Raw genomic sequence first — 14123 nt, 5'->3', positions numbered from 1 at the left:
GGTAGTGTTATGTCCCTACCGTCCCTATGCAAACCTACGTCCTTGGAATAAAGGCCTCATCTACGAAAGCCATTTTAGCATATACAGTGTATCACAAAAGTGAGTACACCCCTCGCATTTCTGCAGATATTTAAGTATATCTTTTCATGGGACAACACTGACAAAATGACACTTTGACACAATGAAAAGGAGTCTGTGTGCAGCTTATATAATAGAGTTAATTTATTTTCCCCTCAAAATAACTCAAAATATAGCCATTAATATCTAAACCCCTGGCATCAAAAGTGAGCACACCGCATGGGAACTATGTACATCCCTAAATGTCCAAATTGAGTACTGCTTGTCATTTTCCCTCCTAAATGTCATGTGACTCGTTACAGGAGTGCCGTCAGCATTGCTGCAGACACTGAAGAGATGGGGGGTCAGCCTGTTAGTGCTCAGACCACACTCTGTACTCTCAAATTGGTGTGCATGGCTGTCACCCCAGGAGGAAGTCTCTTCTGAAGACGGTACACAAGAAAGCCCACAAACAGTTTGCTGAAGACATGTCAACAAAGCACATGGATTACTGGAACCATGTCCTACGGTCTGATGAGGCGAAGATTAATTTGTTTGGTTCCGATGGTCTCAAGCATGTGTGGCGGCGACCAGGTGAGGAGTGCAAAGATAAGTGTGTCATGCCTACAGTCAAGCATGGTGGTGGGAATGACCCCCCCCCCCCCCACCTCTTCAATCTCTGCAGCAATGCTGACAGCACTTCTGTAACGAGTCACATGACATTTTGGAGGGAAAATGACAAGCAGTACTCAATTTGGACATAAAGGGATGTGCGTTTTTTCATAGGGGTGTACTCACTTTTGTTACCGGGGTTTAGATATTGATGGCTATATTTTGAGGGGAAAATAAATTAACTCTATTATATAAGCTGCACACAGACTGATTTTCATTGTGTCAAAGTGTCATTTTGTCAGTGTTGTCCTATGAAAAGATATACTTAAATATCTGCAGAAATGCAAGGGGTGTACTCACTTTTGTGATACACTGTATACAAACAGATATGCTTGATCTCCATCTCACTAAAAGGCTGCTAGTGTGACACACATTTCTTTTAGTTGAGCCTACTACTTTTCCTGGTGCAGGTGGTTATAAAGACCTTAAAATGAATATGAAGGGTTATTTTGCGGGGGGGGGGGGGGGGGGGACTTGGTGACAGAAAAGTGTCATTGCATGTAATTGACTTTCCTATATATGATTTTAAAATGAAGAATTTTTCGGTAAAATATTGTCTGTAAAAGTTGTAAAGCAATAAAACAAACAGCAAAAATGAATGAAATGAACAAAATAAAAATTATAACTGGTCAAAATTATTTCTCAAACAGATCATGTGACGATTGTAATGATATGAGCAAATCGTATCTGCATGTTCGATTAGTAATGTCTGCTCGTGAGTCGTCACAGCACACGGAGGTCAGAGTCAGAGACAGAGATACGCAGCGAGCTCGAGACAGCTGACAAACAGCCCGCCAGTGGACGATTAATGTTGATTATACCTCTCTTCTGTTCTCTAACTAAAGATCTGTCAGTCAAACTTTTCAGTAAGTTGTCTTATACAAGAAACCCACAAAGTAACAAAACTAGCACCTTAGACGGCCATTTGCTTTGCTTAGCTAAAACCACCTGAGGAATGAAGAGGCAAGATGGATATAGCCTACTTAATATTTTCAAACCTAAGCTTTCAAAATCGACAACAGCTACTGAGCAAGAACCAAGGATTGAAAATGTGGACCATGAAAAGCCAGAGAGCACCGCCAAAATGGTGAGGTGAGTTTCAATTTGCCCCACTAAGGATGCTAATTGTACAACAAATTTTGCACCCTTATAATATTTTTCTCCCAGAGCTGTTGTGGCGGTGAATTAGCCCTTTTTCACATTCAGTTGGATTCTCAATGTTATCCACAGGTGTTAAGTAAACAAGTAACATCGTAAACATACATGTTCCACACAAATATGGCGGAAATTGATGCTTAACTACACGGCGAAGAGCGGCGTGCAGTTGTCGTGTACAGCTAACATGGCAGAATGTGTCTGAGAACTTTTCTATATGTCAGTCCATGATCAAACGTAAGTAATTATTCCTTTATTAAAAGAAAGCTTGTGGTGTTTACTTTGTAACCGCTGTATTTGCGGCCACTTATAACACAAAGTTGCAATTTCTGATGGGATGCAAAATTTGACAGTACACCTGTTGACACCGGCGGGCGTAGCATATTCAATGGATGACGAGCTTGGTGAAAAGTATAGCTGTCCTAAGCAGCCTGATTTAGAATTCCCCTCAAAAATGCTGGGAAACAAAAAAAAAGACACGTATTTTAATTTATTATTATATTATTCTTGGATGTTAATTTTATTGCTGAAACTGTGTTTCGGGTCGTTCATCAACATTTTGTGCCCCCCACCCCAAAAGTCAAACTCCCCCTATGGTTATGCTTATGAAAAGAAAGACTTCAGTGCTAAACTATGCATTTATAACTACTACCACGCTTTTTTTTTACACTAGAGGGCACAGTCGAGTCATGACGTACAGCCACGTTCACTCCATGCCAGGAGTTTACCTGCTCTCATTTGTCTCAAGGCGGAGGAAACTTCACTTTTTCCCATTAAGGAGGAGCCTACAGACATGCTAAACATGCTCACTAAAAAGTGGCAGCTGAGACTCACTTCAAGCGGCTTGGAGTGAGGCATTCACAGTCAGTCTGACCCTCAGTGATGCCTATCACATGTTGAATCTGCTTAGAACCAGGAGTGACAGCTGAACCAGTCGTGCAACATCCTTGGAGAAAGCGGACTGGTGTCCCACCACTTACCTCTGGAGAGGACTGCAGGTAAGACTCCTGAGTAGCTATGGAATGCCGGGACGGATTTCTGCAAGACTTGGGGAAATTCCTGAGCTGTGCTTCTTTATTGCTTAAGTTTCATTTTTTTATGTCTGGCTTATGAGGATAGCAGGGAATGTGCGAATCAAAATAAATCAATGTCACGTTTAGTTTTGATTAGTGAATCTCTCCGACAATAAGATAACAATGTATTTGACTGGTGGACCTGCCCTATCCAAACACATGTATTGCAGATGTAAGGTTTGGCTGCCAAGTGCATTACATTGGAGGAAGACTGTTTTATTTGCATGAATATCAAACACATCCCTAAGCAGGCAGTGTTGTATGCGTGAAAGCTGCATGCTGGCACAAAGTTTTCAGCCTTCGGGTACAAACAAATTAGTTTGCATTATCATGACCTTGGAAATCTGTTTTGCTTCTTATGTTCTTAAGAATGGCTTCCCTATCAACTGATTTCAATGGCTCCTAATTAGTAACACCATTCCACGGGAGAGTGCTTGTGTATGAAAGTGTGTTTTGTGCATTGCACACCTTTCTCCTGTCTGTATAATTGTTTTCTTGGTGCCGCCTGACTGTCCCGGGGCCCTGAGGGGAAGTCCTGCCCGCAGACAGGCAGGTCGGCCCGGCTGGGGACAAGCCGGGTCCTGCCGAGCTTCTGAAGTCTGCTGGCTGACTTTGAACTGCAGCTGCTGGAGGTGGAAATCTATCTGTCTCACCCACACCCACACACTTCTCCACCTCTCTTCCTTTAAGCAACCCCCCCAGCCCCCCAAGTTGCCTCTGTTGCCATCAAGTCTTTCATGTTCACAGGTAGAAAGGCTAAAGAGCAACCCAGAAGAGGATGAAGGATGTAATCTTCAAAAGATGTAAATATGTCTTTTGAGGATTAAAGGGGTATTGGCATAAAAAAAAAAAAAAAAAAATCAGCATGAAACGTTTGCTTTCAAACATGGCTGAATCAAATCCATAACTGGTTTAGTCAATCGCCACACTGTTGCCTCACACTAAATCCACATAATGAGCCTGTTTAGTGGATAAGTGTGTTTCCTTGTGAAAGTAGTGAGATGATTTATGTTTAAATGTCATGGCTGATTCTCATCCAAAACTCAGAACCACAGTAAAATTTAGAGAGCTCCAGAGGCCCATTTATAATGGGTTACACATCTCGAACAGAATACAACGAAGAGCATTCATCAGTATTAGAATATGCAATATTTTGAAGTCAAGGTAATTTACTGTACTTCAAGACACAACCAATTGCTTTTTCAGTGCCAAGCGTCAAGTGCACCACATCAATTCTGTCATCTGTCATCACCAAAATGTAGAATATACTAATATTTTTAACTCACACTTGATTGAATTTATTTTCTATTGCTAACCTAAGTACGCTTCGGACTGGTCTCTTAATTCTGGGAAGATAGAGACAACCATCCACACTTACAAGAACGCCAACAGGCAATTTGAAGTGAACCTAACATACAATTCGAACTCTGAACCACACAAGTATAAGGCAAAAGTGCTAACCAAAACTGTGATGCTTAATAATATATATATATATATTTATATATATGTATTTTTTTTTTTTTTGAAAGATAAAAAAAAAATCTTTAAGGCTTTTCCGTGGGTAGAATCCTAAGACAAATGTTCAAATTTCCCAAAATCAACAACTTCGTTCAGATTATTTGCAGTGCTTCAACAAATGCACTTGCAATATTATCCATCCATCATCTACCGCTTAATCCGGGGTCTGGTTGTGGGGGCAGCAGCTTTAGCAGGGAAGCCCAGATTTCCCTCTCCCCAGGCGCTTCAACCAGCTCCTCCAGCTGGATCCCAAGGTGTTCCCAGGCCAGCCGAGAGACATAGTTTGCAAGCGGCTTAATAATTGTCACTTTATTCCTCAACAGGTGATTGTGAGTCTTTTGCAGATCTGAGCAGTCACTTGAAATGTCAAAATACATTTACAGATATCAACTGTATTGCTTCTTCTTTGTTTGGTATTCATTGGTAGGCTGAGCTGTGCATTGAAGTGGAAGAGCAGGTCAGCAAAGGACAGTTGAGAAGCTGAAACAACAGTAATTGAACATATACGTTTATACATATATATTAGGGCTGTCAAAATTATCGCGTTAACGCGCGGTAATTATTTTTTTAAATTAATCACGTTAAAATATTTGACGCAATTAACGCACATGTCCCGCTCAGACAGTATTCTGCCTATTGGTATGTTTTACAGCAAGGTTTTTTGTGCTGTCTAACAGTGAACTCTTGTGGTCGCTTTGCGACATGGTTTATTGCTTTCTTGCCAGTTCAATATGGCTGCACGAAGTCTCGGGCTGACGCCTACGTTGTAATGTTGTGCTTATATGATCCTTGGACAAGATTTGTCCGTAAGTATGGTTGTTGTAAAGAATGTACATATTATGTTAGTAAGCGAAATGTTATATTTTTTGTATGAGACTCTTTTTGTTTAGTGAACCTGTATCGCGTGCTAAGCTAACGTTGTTGCTAATGCAATGCTTGTGTACTTTTTTTTTTTTTAGTTTTACTACGGTCTAAAGAGGACAATGTTTTGAGGCCATTTTATTAATAAATCAGATGAAAAAGGAAGAAGTCTGATTATTAAGGCGTCGTTCACTAGCTGTCTAGCTTTGGAAAAAGTAGACGCTTCGGAGTGAGGACAGCATAGACAGATTTAAATGACAATAGAGTGAAATGCCCACTACAGTCCTTATGTACCGTATGTTGAATGTATATATCCATCTTGTCTTATCTTTCCATTCCAACCATTTATTTTACAGAATATATATATAATTTACAGAAAAATATGGCATATTTTATAGATGGTTTGAATTCCGATTAATTGCGATTAATTACAATTAATTAATTTTTAAGCTGTAATTAACTCGATTAAAAATTTTAATCGTTTGACAGCCCTAATATATATATATATATATATATATGTGTGTGTGTGTATACACACACTCACACATCTTTTTTTAGATGGGGCTTTGCAAGGCAAAGGCACATATACCTTGCCTGGTATACCAGACTCACTGCTGTTCCAGCGATTGAGTCTGGCGACCGTCCGGCGGATCAAATTACGAGGGCGGGGCAAGCCACAGCAAACAGCGGAGTGGACCAATCAGCGACGGGCAGACGTGATTAAAGCGACAAGTATTTAGTGTGAACGGCGAATGGAGAAGTTTATTCAAAATAGCTAGCGCGAGCCATGTTGACTGTTGTCAATGTTTCGATGTGTTTTTGGTAATTTAAAACTGGTTTTACCGCGGATTGGAACATATTCTCGGCTCTCCCGTACGCCATCTGTGTTGTTGTAGACACGACTTTTGGCGCGCAAGCGTGACGTTACTCGTTAAGAGCACGTCACACAAATAAACGAATCTGATTGGATGATTGATTTTGTACCTTGCTCGAGAGGCTGTTAATGGGCTGGTCCCAGACTATTTCTCAGTGTTTGAAAAATACAGGGAGAATAGTCTGGCTGTGCCAGGCAAACATATACCTGTAATAAAAAGTATATTTTTTTGAATGGCGTTTCTTCGGCGCGTCGCACAGCCCAAACCGTTTGACCGACCGTCACCGTCTAAATTTCAAAACAACTGAAATTTTCGCGCGACGCGGGGACATTTTCAAGCAACCAAAAAATTCTGTTCCCCCGTAAACGTGATTTAAAAAAAAAAAAAAAAAAAGTTTCAAAACGCTAGTTGTCCTACAATTTTTGAAAAATTGCATAATTTGAATATCAAAAGTTCGAGGACGGTAAGGGACATAAAAGTTGTATACAGAATTTGGAAAAAATGTACGGATCCTCCAAAATTTGCCAAAAACAGTCCCATTCCTTTCTAATGGGATGCAACTGCCATGTACGTCCAAATTTCCCATTCATTTTCAATGGCAGGAAAACGGGTTCTCGTGATTTTTGACCATTTCCCATTACAGCCCATTGACATTTTGCGACCTGATATCAACAGGACGTGTCCCCAAAATGTCCCCAAATTAACAGGAAATGACCTGATATCAACAGGACGTGTCCCCCAAATGGCTATCAACAGGACATGTCCCCCAAATGTCCTGAAATTAACAGGCAGCGACCTGGTATCAACAGGATGTGTCCTCGAAATGTCCCCGAATCAACAGGAAGTGACCTGAAATCAACAAGATGTGTCCCTGAAATGTCCCCAAATCAACAGGAAGTGACCTGTTTTCAACAGGAAGTGTCCCTGAAATGTCCCCAAATCAAAAGGAAGTGACCTGATAGATCTACCACAGCAAAGCCCCATCATAATTTCTCCAGAAATGGCAGTTTCTTGTTTAATTTTATTTTTTATATGTATGTCACTTACTGTTACCATTCATTACTTTGTTTAAAACCGATTACCACTATTCTAAAGCCAAATCAATCAGGGGTCAGTCAGCATCCAGGAGCGCAATATTTTAGTATTGTGTAAGACGTTCTGATGTTCACTAAATTACAGCAACCTGTTGTTATAGTTAAAACGTGACTATTTATTTGTACAGTGGTAGTACCTCGACATACGATCACTTCGACACGATCTTTTCGACATCCGACGTAAAATTTGACTCGCCATTTGTTTCTACATCCGACGACATGCTCGAAATACAACGACATGACAGTATGGTAGACGAACGCACAGCGGATTTTCTTGTGTGAGAAATCAACGCAGGTTTCAAAAAGGTTGGTAAAGGTGGTGAAATAAGGAAAAAGGCTACGCTTACCTTCTAAAGGAAAATGCTAATTATAGAAAAATATGAGCGTGGGATGCGCATCCGTGAACTGGCTCAACAATACATCTCCATGGTCCTCCGACGACCACCGTTGGCCAGTCTTTATAAGTTAAGCTGACAATTATTATTGTGGTAACATCGCCCAAAGAATCGCCAGCTTCGTCACGTTTTTATCATTTATTTTACAACTTATTCAACACAGAACGCCTTTTGACCGCCAAAGTTGACGTTGTTCTCAAGAAAACATTGAAAGTGAAACTCTCAAGCTCACCGTTCTTGGGTGCGGTGCGTTCAGGTACAGCAAAAAACGTCCGCCACGTTAGAACCCGATTCGTTTCATTATTACAGGAATAATAATAATTATTATTATTATTATATTTTTCCGATTTTTACTTATAATTTATTTGTTTTGCGATGTGTAATTAGGGCCCGAGCACTAGACGTGCGAAGGCCCTATTGTTTTGCAAAGGATTATTATTATTATTATTATTATTATTATTCTTCTTTTTTCAGGGCAAATGAAAATGGCCAATTTGGAGGCCTGAACATGCACGAAAAGTCACCAAAATTTGCACGTACGTGCAGATTCGCGTAAATTTCGATAATCTTGCGTCGTTTTGAAAAAATGTCAAAAAATGGCTCAGTGGCGCCCCCTTGACCCTTAAAATTTTCAAAAAGGCCTCTCCTCTCAGGTTTTCAACGTAGAGCAATGAAATTTGGGGAGTAGATACCTTATGCCTAACTGTTCAAAAAAGCCTCTTGCACCCATATTCCAAATCCAACAGGAAATCGGGTATTTTGGATCGAATGTGAAATTTTTTCGGTTCACAGTTGGAGTTTACGTTTGGAGGCTTGAACATGCATGAAAACTCACCAAAATTTGCACATACATTCAACTTTGCGTAAATTTTGATAATCTATAAAAAAAATTAACAAAATGGCTCAGTGGCGCCCCCTTGAAATTTTCAAAAAGGCCTCTCCTATTAGGTTTTTTCAACGTAGAACAATGAAATTTAGTGAGTCGATACATTGTACAAAACTGCTCCAAAAAGTCTCTTGCACCCATATTCCAAACCCAACAGGAAGCCGGAAATTTTGGGTCAAATGCGAAATTTTATCGATTTACATTTGAGACCTTGTCGCTGAAGGATAAAGTTGGATCGTCTTCAAAATTGGTCAGACTATTCAGGAGACCTATGAGATCTTAAGTTTTCAAAATGGTGTGTTTTCATTCAAGGGTCTGGCCTGGGCGTGGTCCCAAAGTCGGCCATTTTTAGGCAAAATACCAAATTCAGAAAATGATTAAAAACTCCGTGATCCAACGTTCAATCTTTTTCATTTCTAGCATGTTTATGAGATATCCCAGCCTGAACACGACTGCATTGAAATATTACCCATTAGGCGTGGCGCCCCTAGTGGAAACAGGAAATGGCCTTCTTTACGAGACAGGCTCCTCCTCCAAGGGAAAAAAATCTATTGACCTCAAACCTGTTTCAGGGGAGCCTCAAGACATGTGTTCAGGTGCCTGATGAAAAATATTGAGGTTTCGTTGAAGCGGAGAGGTCCAAACTGGAAGTGAAAATGACCGTCAACAATTTGTCTCGCCAAAAACTTTGAACAGTCATAACTCGGCAGGTATGCAACATATCTGCGCCAAACTTTCCGTGTTTGTTGAGAGTCATACCCTAAAGGTTCTTGTAGGGGTCATTTGCATCAACTCTACAGTGCCAACTAGTGGCGACAGAAAGAAGTTTTAAAAAAGGCCTTTCCTATTGGGTTTTTTCAACATAGAGCAAGGAAATTTGGGGAGTAGATACCTTATGCAAAACTGCTCCAAAAAGTCTCTTGCACCCATATTCCAAATCCAACAGGAAATCGGGTATTTTTGATCGAATGTGAAATTTTCATGGGTTCACAGTAAGAGTTTACATTTGGAGGCTTGAATATGCATAAAAACTCACCAAAATTTGCACATACATGCGGCTTTGCATAACGTTCGATAATCTTGCAATGTTACGAAAACATGTAACAAAATGGCTCAGTGGCGCCCCCTTGAAATTTTCAAAAAGGCCTCTCCATTTAGGTTTTTTCAACGTAGAGGGATGAAATTCGGAGAGTCGATACCTTGTACAAAACTGCTCCAAAAAGTCTCTTGCATGCGTATTCCAAACCCAACAGGAAATCGGGTATTTTGGATTGAATGTGAAATTTTTATCGATTTACAGTGTGCACATTTTACACCTTGGCACCTAGGGAATTAGTTTGATCATTCTCAAAATTGGCGAGACTGTTCATGAGGCATATGAAATCTTAAGTTATCAAAATGGTGTGTTTTCATTCACGGGCCTGAGCTGGGCGGGGTGCCAAAGTCGGCCATTTTTTCGCCAAAGCACCAAATTCGGAAAATGACTGATAACTCCCTCAAACAACGTTCAATCTATTTTAAATCTGGCATGTGTGTGAGGTATACCAGCCTGAGCAGGACTGGATTGAAAATTTACCATTTGTGCCTGGCGCCTCCTAGTGGGAACAGGAAAAGCCCTTTTTTTACGGGACACACACCTCCTCTAAAGGGAAAAAAACAATCTACCTCAAACCTGCATAAGGGAAGCCTTAAGACCTGTCTTCAGGTGCCTGATGAAAAATATTGAGGTTTCGTTGAAGCGGAGGGGTCCAAACAGGAAAGTGAAAATGACCGTCAACAATTTGTCTCGCTAAAAACTTTGAACAGTCATAACTCGGCAGATATACAAGATATCTGCGACAAACTTCCCGTGCTTGTTGAGAGTCATACCCTGAAGTGCCTTGTAGGGGTCATTTGCATCAACGCTACAGCGCCAACTAGTGGCAATAGAAAGTCACTCGTTTTTCCAATACATGTCCAGTTCTTTTCAGTTTGGTCATTGTAGTTTCAAGACCTATTAAAATACTTATTTACGGCCCATGTCCACGTGTCTGTCTGTTGCCGTGACGACCCTTTGTTCGCCATTTAAAGGAAATATTTTTTTTCCAGAGAGTCAGGCAGCTTATAGAGCCACAATATTTGGCACACTTGGTCAAATTGGCCCAGTTAGAAGATTAATTTTGGTTTTGAATAAGGGCTTGGCTGCACAGCTCAGTAGTGGCTCCTTTTTTGTAGTACTCTCTCCCATAGGGGTTTTTATCTCTTGTTATTATTATTCTTCTTTTTTCAGGGCAAATGAAAATGGCCAATTTGGAGGCCTGAACATGCACGAAAAGTCACCAAAATTTGCACATACGTGCGGCTTTGCGTAAAATTCGATAATCTTGTGTCGTTTTGAAAAAATGTCAAAAAATGGCTCAGTGGCGCCCCCTTGACCCTTAAAATTTTCAAAAAGGCCTCTCCTCTCAGGTTTTCAACGTAGAGCAATGAAATTTGGGGAGTAGATACCTTATGCCTAACTGTTCAAAAAAGCCTCTTGCACCCATATTCCAAATCCAACAGGAAATCGGATATTTTGGATCAAATGTGAATTTTTTATCGGTTCACAGTTGGAGTTTACATTTGGAGGCCTGAACATGCACGAAAACTCACCAAAATTTGCACATACATGCAACTTTGCGTAAATTTTGATAATCTACAAAAAAAATTAACAAAATGGCTCAGTGGCGCCCCCTTGAAATTTTCAAAAAGGCCTTTCCTATTAGGTTTTTTCAACGTAGAACAATGAAATTTGGCGAGACGATACATTGTGCAAAACTGCTCCAAAAAGTCTCTTGCACCCATATTCCAAACCCAACAGGAAGCCGGAAATTTTGGATCAAATGTGAAATTTTATCGATTTACATTTGAGACCTTGTCGCTGAAGAAAATAGTTGGATCGTCTTCAAAATTGGTCAGACTATTCAGGAGACATATGAGATCTTAAGTTTTCAAAATGGTGAGTTTTCACTCAAGGGTGTGACCTGGGCGTGGTCCCAAAGTCGGCCATTTTTGGGCAAAATACCAAATTCAGAAAATGATTAAAAACTCCGTGATACAACGTTCAATCTTTTTCATTTCTAGCATGTATATGAGATATCCCAGCCTGAACACGACTGCATTGAAATATTACCCATTAGGCCTGGCGCCCCCTAGTGGGAACAGGAAATGGCCTTCTTTACGAGACAGGCTCCTCCTCCAAGGGAAAAAAATCTATTGACCTCAAACCTGTTTCAGGGGAGCCTCAAGACATGTGTTCAGGTGCCTGATGAAAAATATTGAGGTTTCATTGAAGCGGAGAGGTCCAAACTGGAAGTGAAAATGACCATCAACAATTTGTCTCGCCAAAAACTTTGAACAGTCATAACTCGGCAGATATACAACATATCTGAGCCAAACTTCCCGTGTTTGTTGAGAGTCATACCTTGAAGGTTCTTGTAGGGGTCATTTGCATCAACTCTACAGTGCCAACTAGTGGCGACAAAAAGAAGTTTTAAAAAAGGCCTTTCCTATTGGGTTTTTTCAACATAGAGCGAGGAAATTTGGGGAGTAGATACCTTATGCAAAACTGCTCCAAAAAGTCTCCTGCACCCGTATTCCAAATCCAACAGGAAATCGGGTATTTTGGATCGAATGTGAAATTTTTATCGGTTCACAGTAGGAGTTTACATTTGGAGGCTTGAATATGCACGAAAACTCACAAAAATTTGGACATAAATGCGGCTTTCCATAACGTTCAATAATCTTGCAACGTTACGAAAACATGTAACAAGATGGCTCAGTGGCGCCCCCTTGAAATTTTCAAAAAGGCCTCTCCATTTAGGTTTTTTCAACCTAGAGGGATGAAATTCGGAGAGTCGATACCTTGTACAAAAATGCTCCAAAAAGTCTCTTGCATGCATATTCCAAACCCAACAGGAAATCGGGTATTTTGGATTGAATGTGAAATTTTTATCGATTTACAGTGTGCACATTTTACACCTTGGCACCTAGGGAATTAGTTTGATCATTCTCAAAATTGGCGAGACTGTTCATGAGGCATATGAAATCTTAAGTTATCAAAATGGTGTGTTTTCATTCACGGGCCTGACCTGGGCGGGGTGCCAAAGTCGGCCATCTTTTCGTCAAAACACCGAATTCGGAAAATGACTGATAAATCCCTCATACAACGTTCAATCTATTTTAAATCTGGCATGTGTGTGAGGTATACCAGCCTGAGCAGGACTGGATTGAAAACTTACCATTTGTGCCTGGCGCCTCGTAGTGGGAACAGGAAGTGCCCTTTTTTACGGGACACACTCCTCCTCTAAAGGGAAAAAATCAATCTACCTCAAACCTGCATAAGGGAAGCCTTAAGACCTGTCTTCAGGTGCCTGATGAAAAATATTGAAGTTTTGTTGAAGCGGAGGGGTCCAAACAGGAAAGTGAAAATGACTGTCAACAATTTTTCTCTCCAAAAACTTTGAACAGTCATAACTCGGCAGATATACAAGATATCTGCGCCAAACTTCCCGTGCTTGTTGAGAGTCATACCCTGAAGGGCCTTGTAGGGGTCATTTGCATCAACCCTACAGCGCCAACTAGTGGCAATAGAAAGTCACTCGTTTTTCCAATACATGTCCAGTTCTTTTCAGGTTGGTCATTGTAGTTTCAAGACCTATTAAAATACTTATTTACGGCCCATGTCCACGTGTCTCTGTCTGTTGCCGTGACGACCCTTTGTTCGCCATTTAAAGGAAAGATTTTTTTTCAGAGACTCAGGCAGCTTATAGAGCCACAATATTTGGCACACTTGGTCGAATTGGCCCATTTAGAATATTAATTTTGGTTTTGAATAAGGGCTTGGCTGCACAGCTCAGTAGTGGCTCCTTTTTTGTAGTACTCTCTCCAATAGGGGTTTTTATCTCTTGGGTGTGGGAATGTAAATAGGCGACTTTCGAGCATGTTAGGTTGTAATGAGATGATTAGAGAGGAGGATCTGCCACCACCCTGACCTGCACACAGTCCGAGTTGCGTGACGTCCGAGTTGCGCTAGATTGCGAGGGCCCGTTCAGTCCTGCTTGCAGGCCTAGTTGCCATTTGTAATTGTACAAGCAGTATTTATTAAGGATTTAGTGTAGGGCTGTGGAACGAATTAATGGAATTATAATGTATTCCTATGGGAAAATCCTGCTCGACATACGACCATTTCGACTAACAAACAAGGTCCTGTAACGAATTAACTTCGTATGTAGAGGTACCACTGTACTTGATACAGTAAGGGTCATTTTCTATAGGGACTCACGTGGAGAGTGCTTTTGTGTTGTTTTCATGTCAATTGAAAAATACTATACGCTTCAAACGCTGGAGTGAATCTGCAGGAAATTATGGGCCCAGGCTGCTCCACTACATCACGTTTGTTCAAATTGTCCGATTTAGTTTTTTCAGGCCAATAAATGAAAAGCAGACACATAGATGCTGTTTGAAAAAACAAACATTGTCAATCAGAAAAAGACTGAGTCACCAGATTATTGGTGCAA

At 40.7% G+C, this 14123-nt stretch overlaps 1 protein-coding gene across 5 annotated transcripts in view; it reads left to right on the top strand.

Annotated features, from left to right (window-relative positions):
• Positions 1-1503: 1503 nt before the first annotated feature.
• edar (ectodysplasin A receptor) overlaps positions 1504-14123 on the top strand; it is a 49114-nt gene continuing 36494 nt past the window's right edge. Inside the window, exons 1-3 of one of the 5 annotated variants that reach the window (XM_057851457.1) lie at positions 1504-1816; positions 2795-3589; positions 3705-3760. The gene's annotated coding sequence lies outside the window, so the exon portion shown is untranslated. Of the gene's footprint in view, positions 1822-2675; positions 3590-3704; positions 3761-14123 lie in introns of those variants that run through there. The other 4 variants (XM_057851459.1, XM_057851458.1, XM_057851456.1 and 1 more) reach the window with 4 other exon arrangements.

This window comes from Corythoichthys intestinalis, chromosome 12 (genome assembly GCF_030265065.1).
Source record: "Corythoichthys intestinalis isolate RoL2023-P3 chromosome 12, ASM3026506v1, whole genome shotgun sequence".
In the NCBI taxonomy this organism is placed as follows: Eukaryota; Metazoa; Chordata; class Actinopteri; order Syngnathiformes; family Syngnathidae; genus Corythoichthys; species Corythoichthys intestinalis.
The sequence above is the reverse complement of the archived record's forward strand: the minus strand, read 5'-3'. Positions and strand labels throughout refer to the sequence as shown.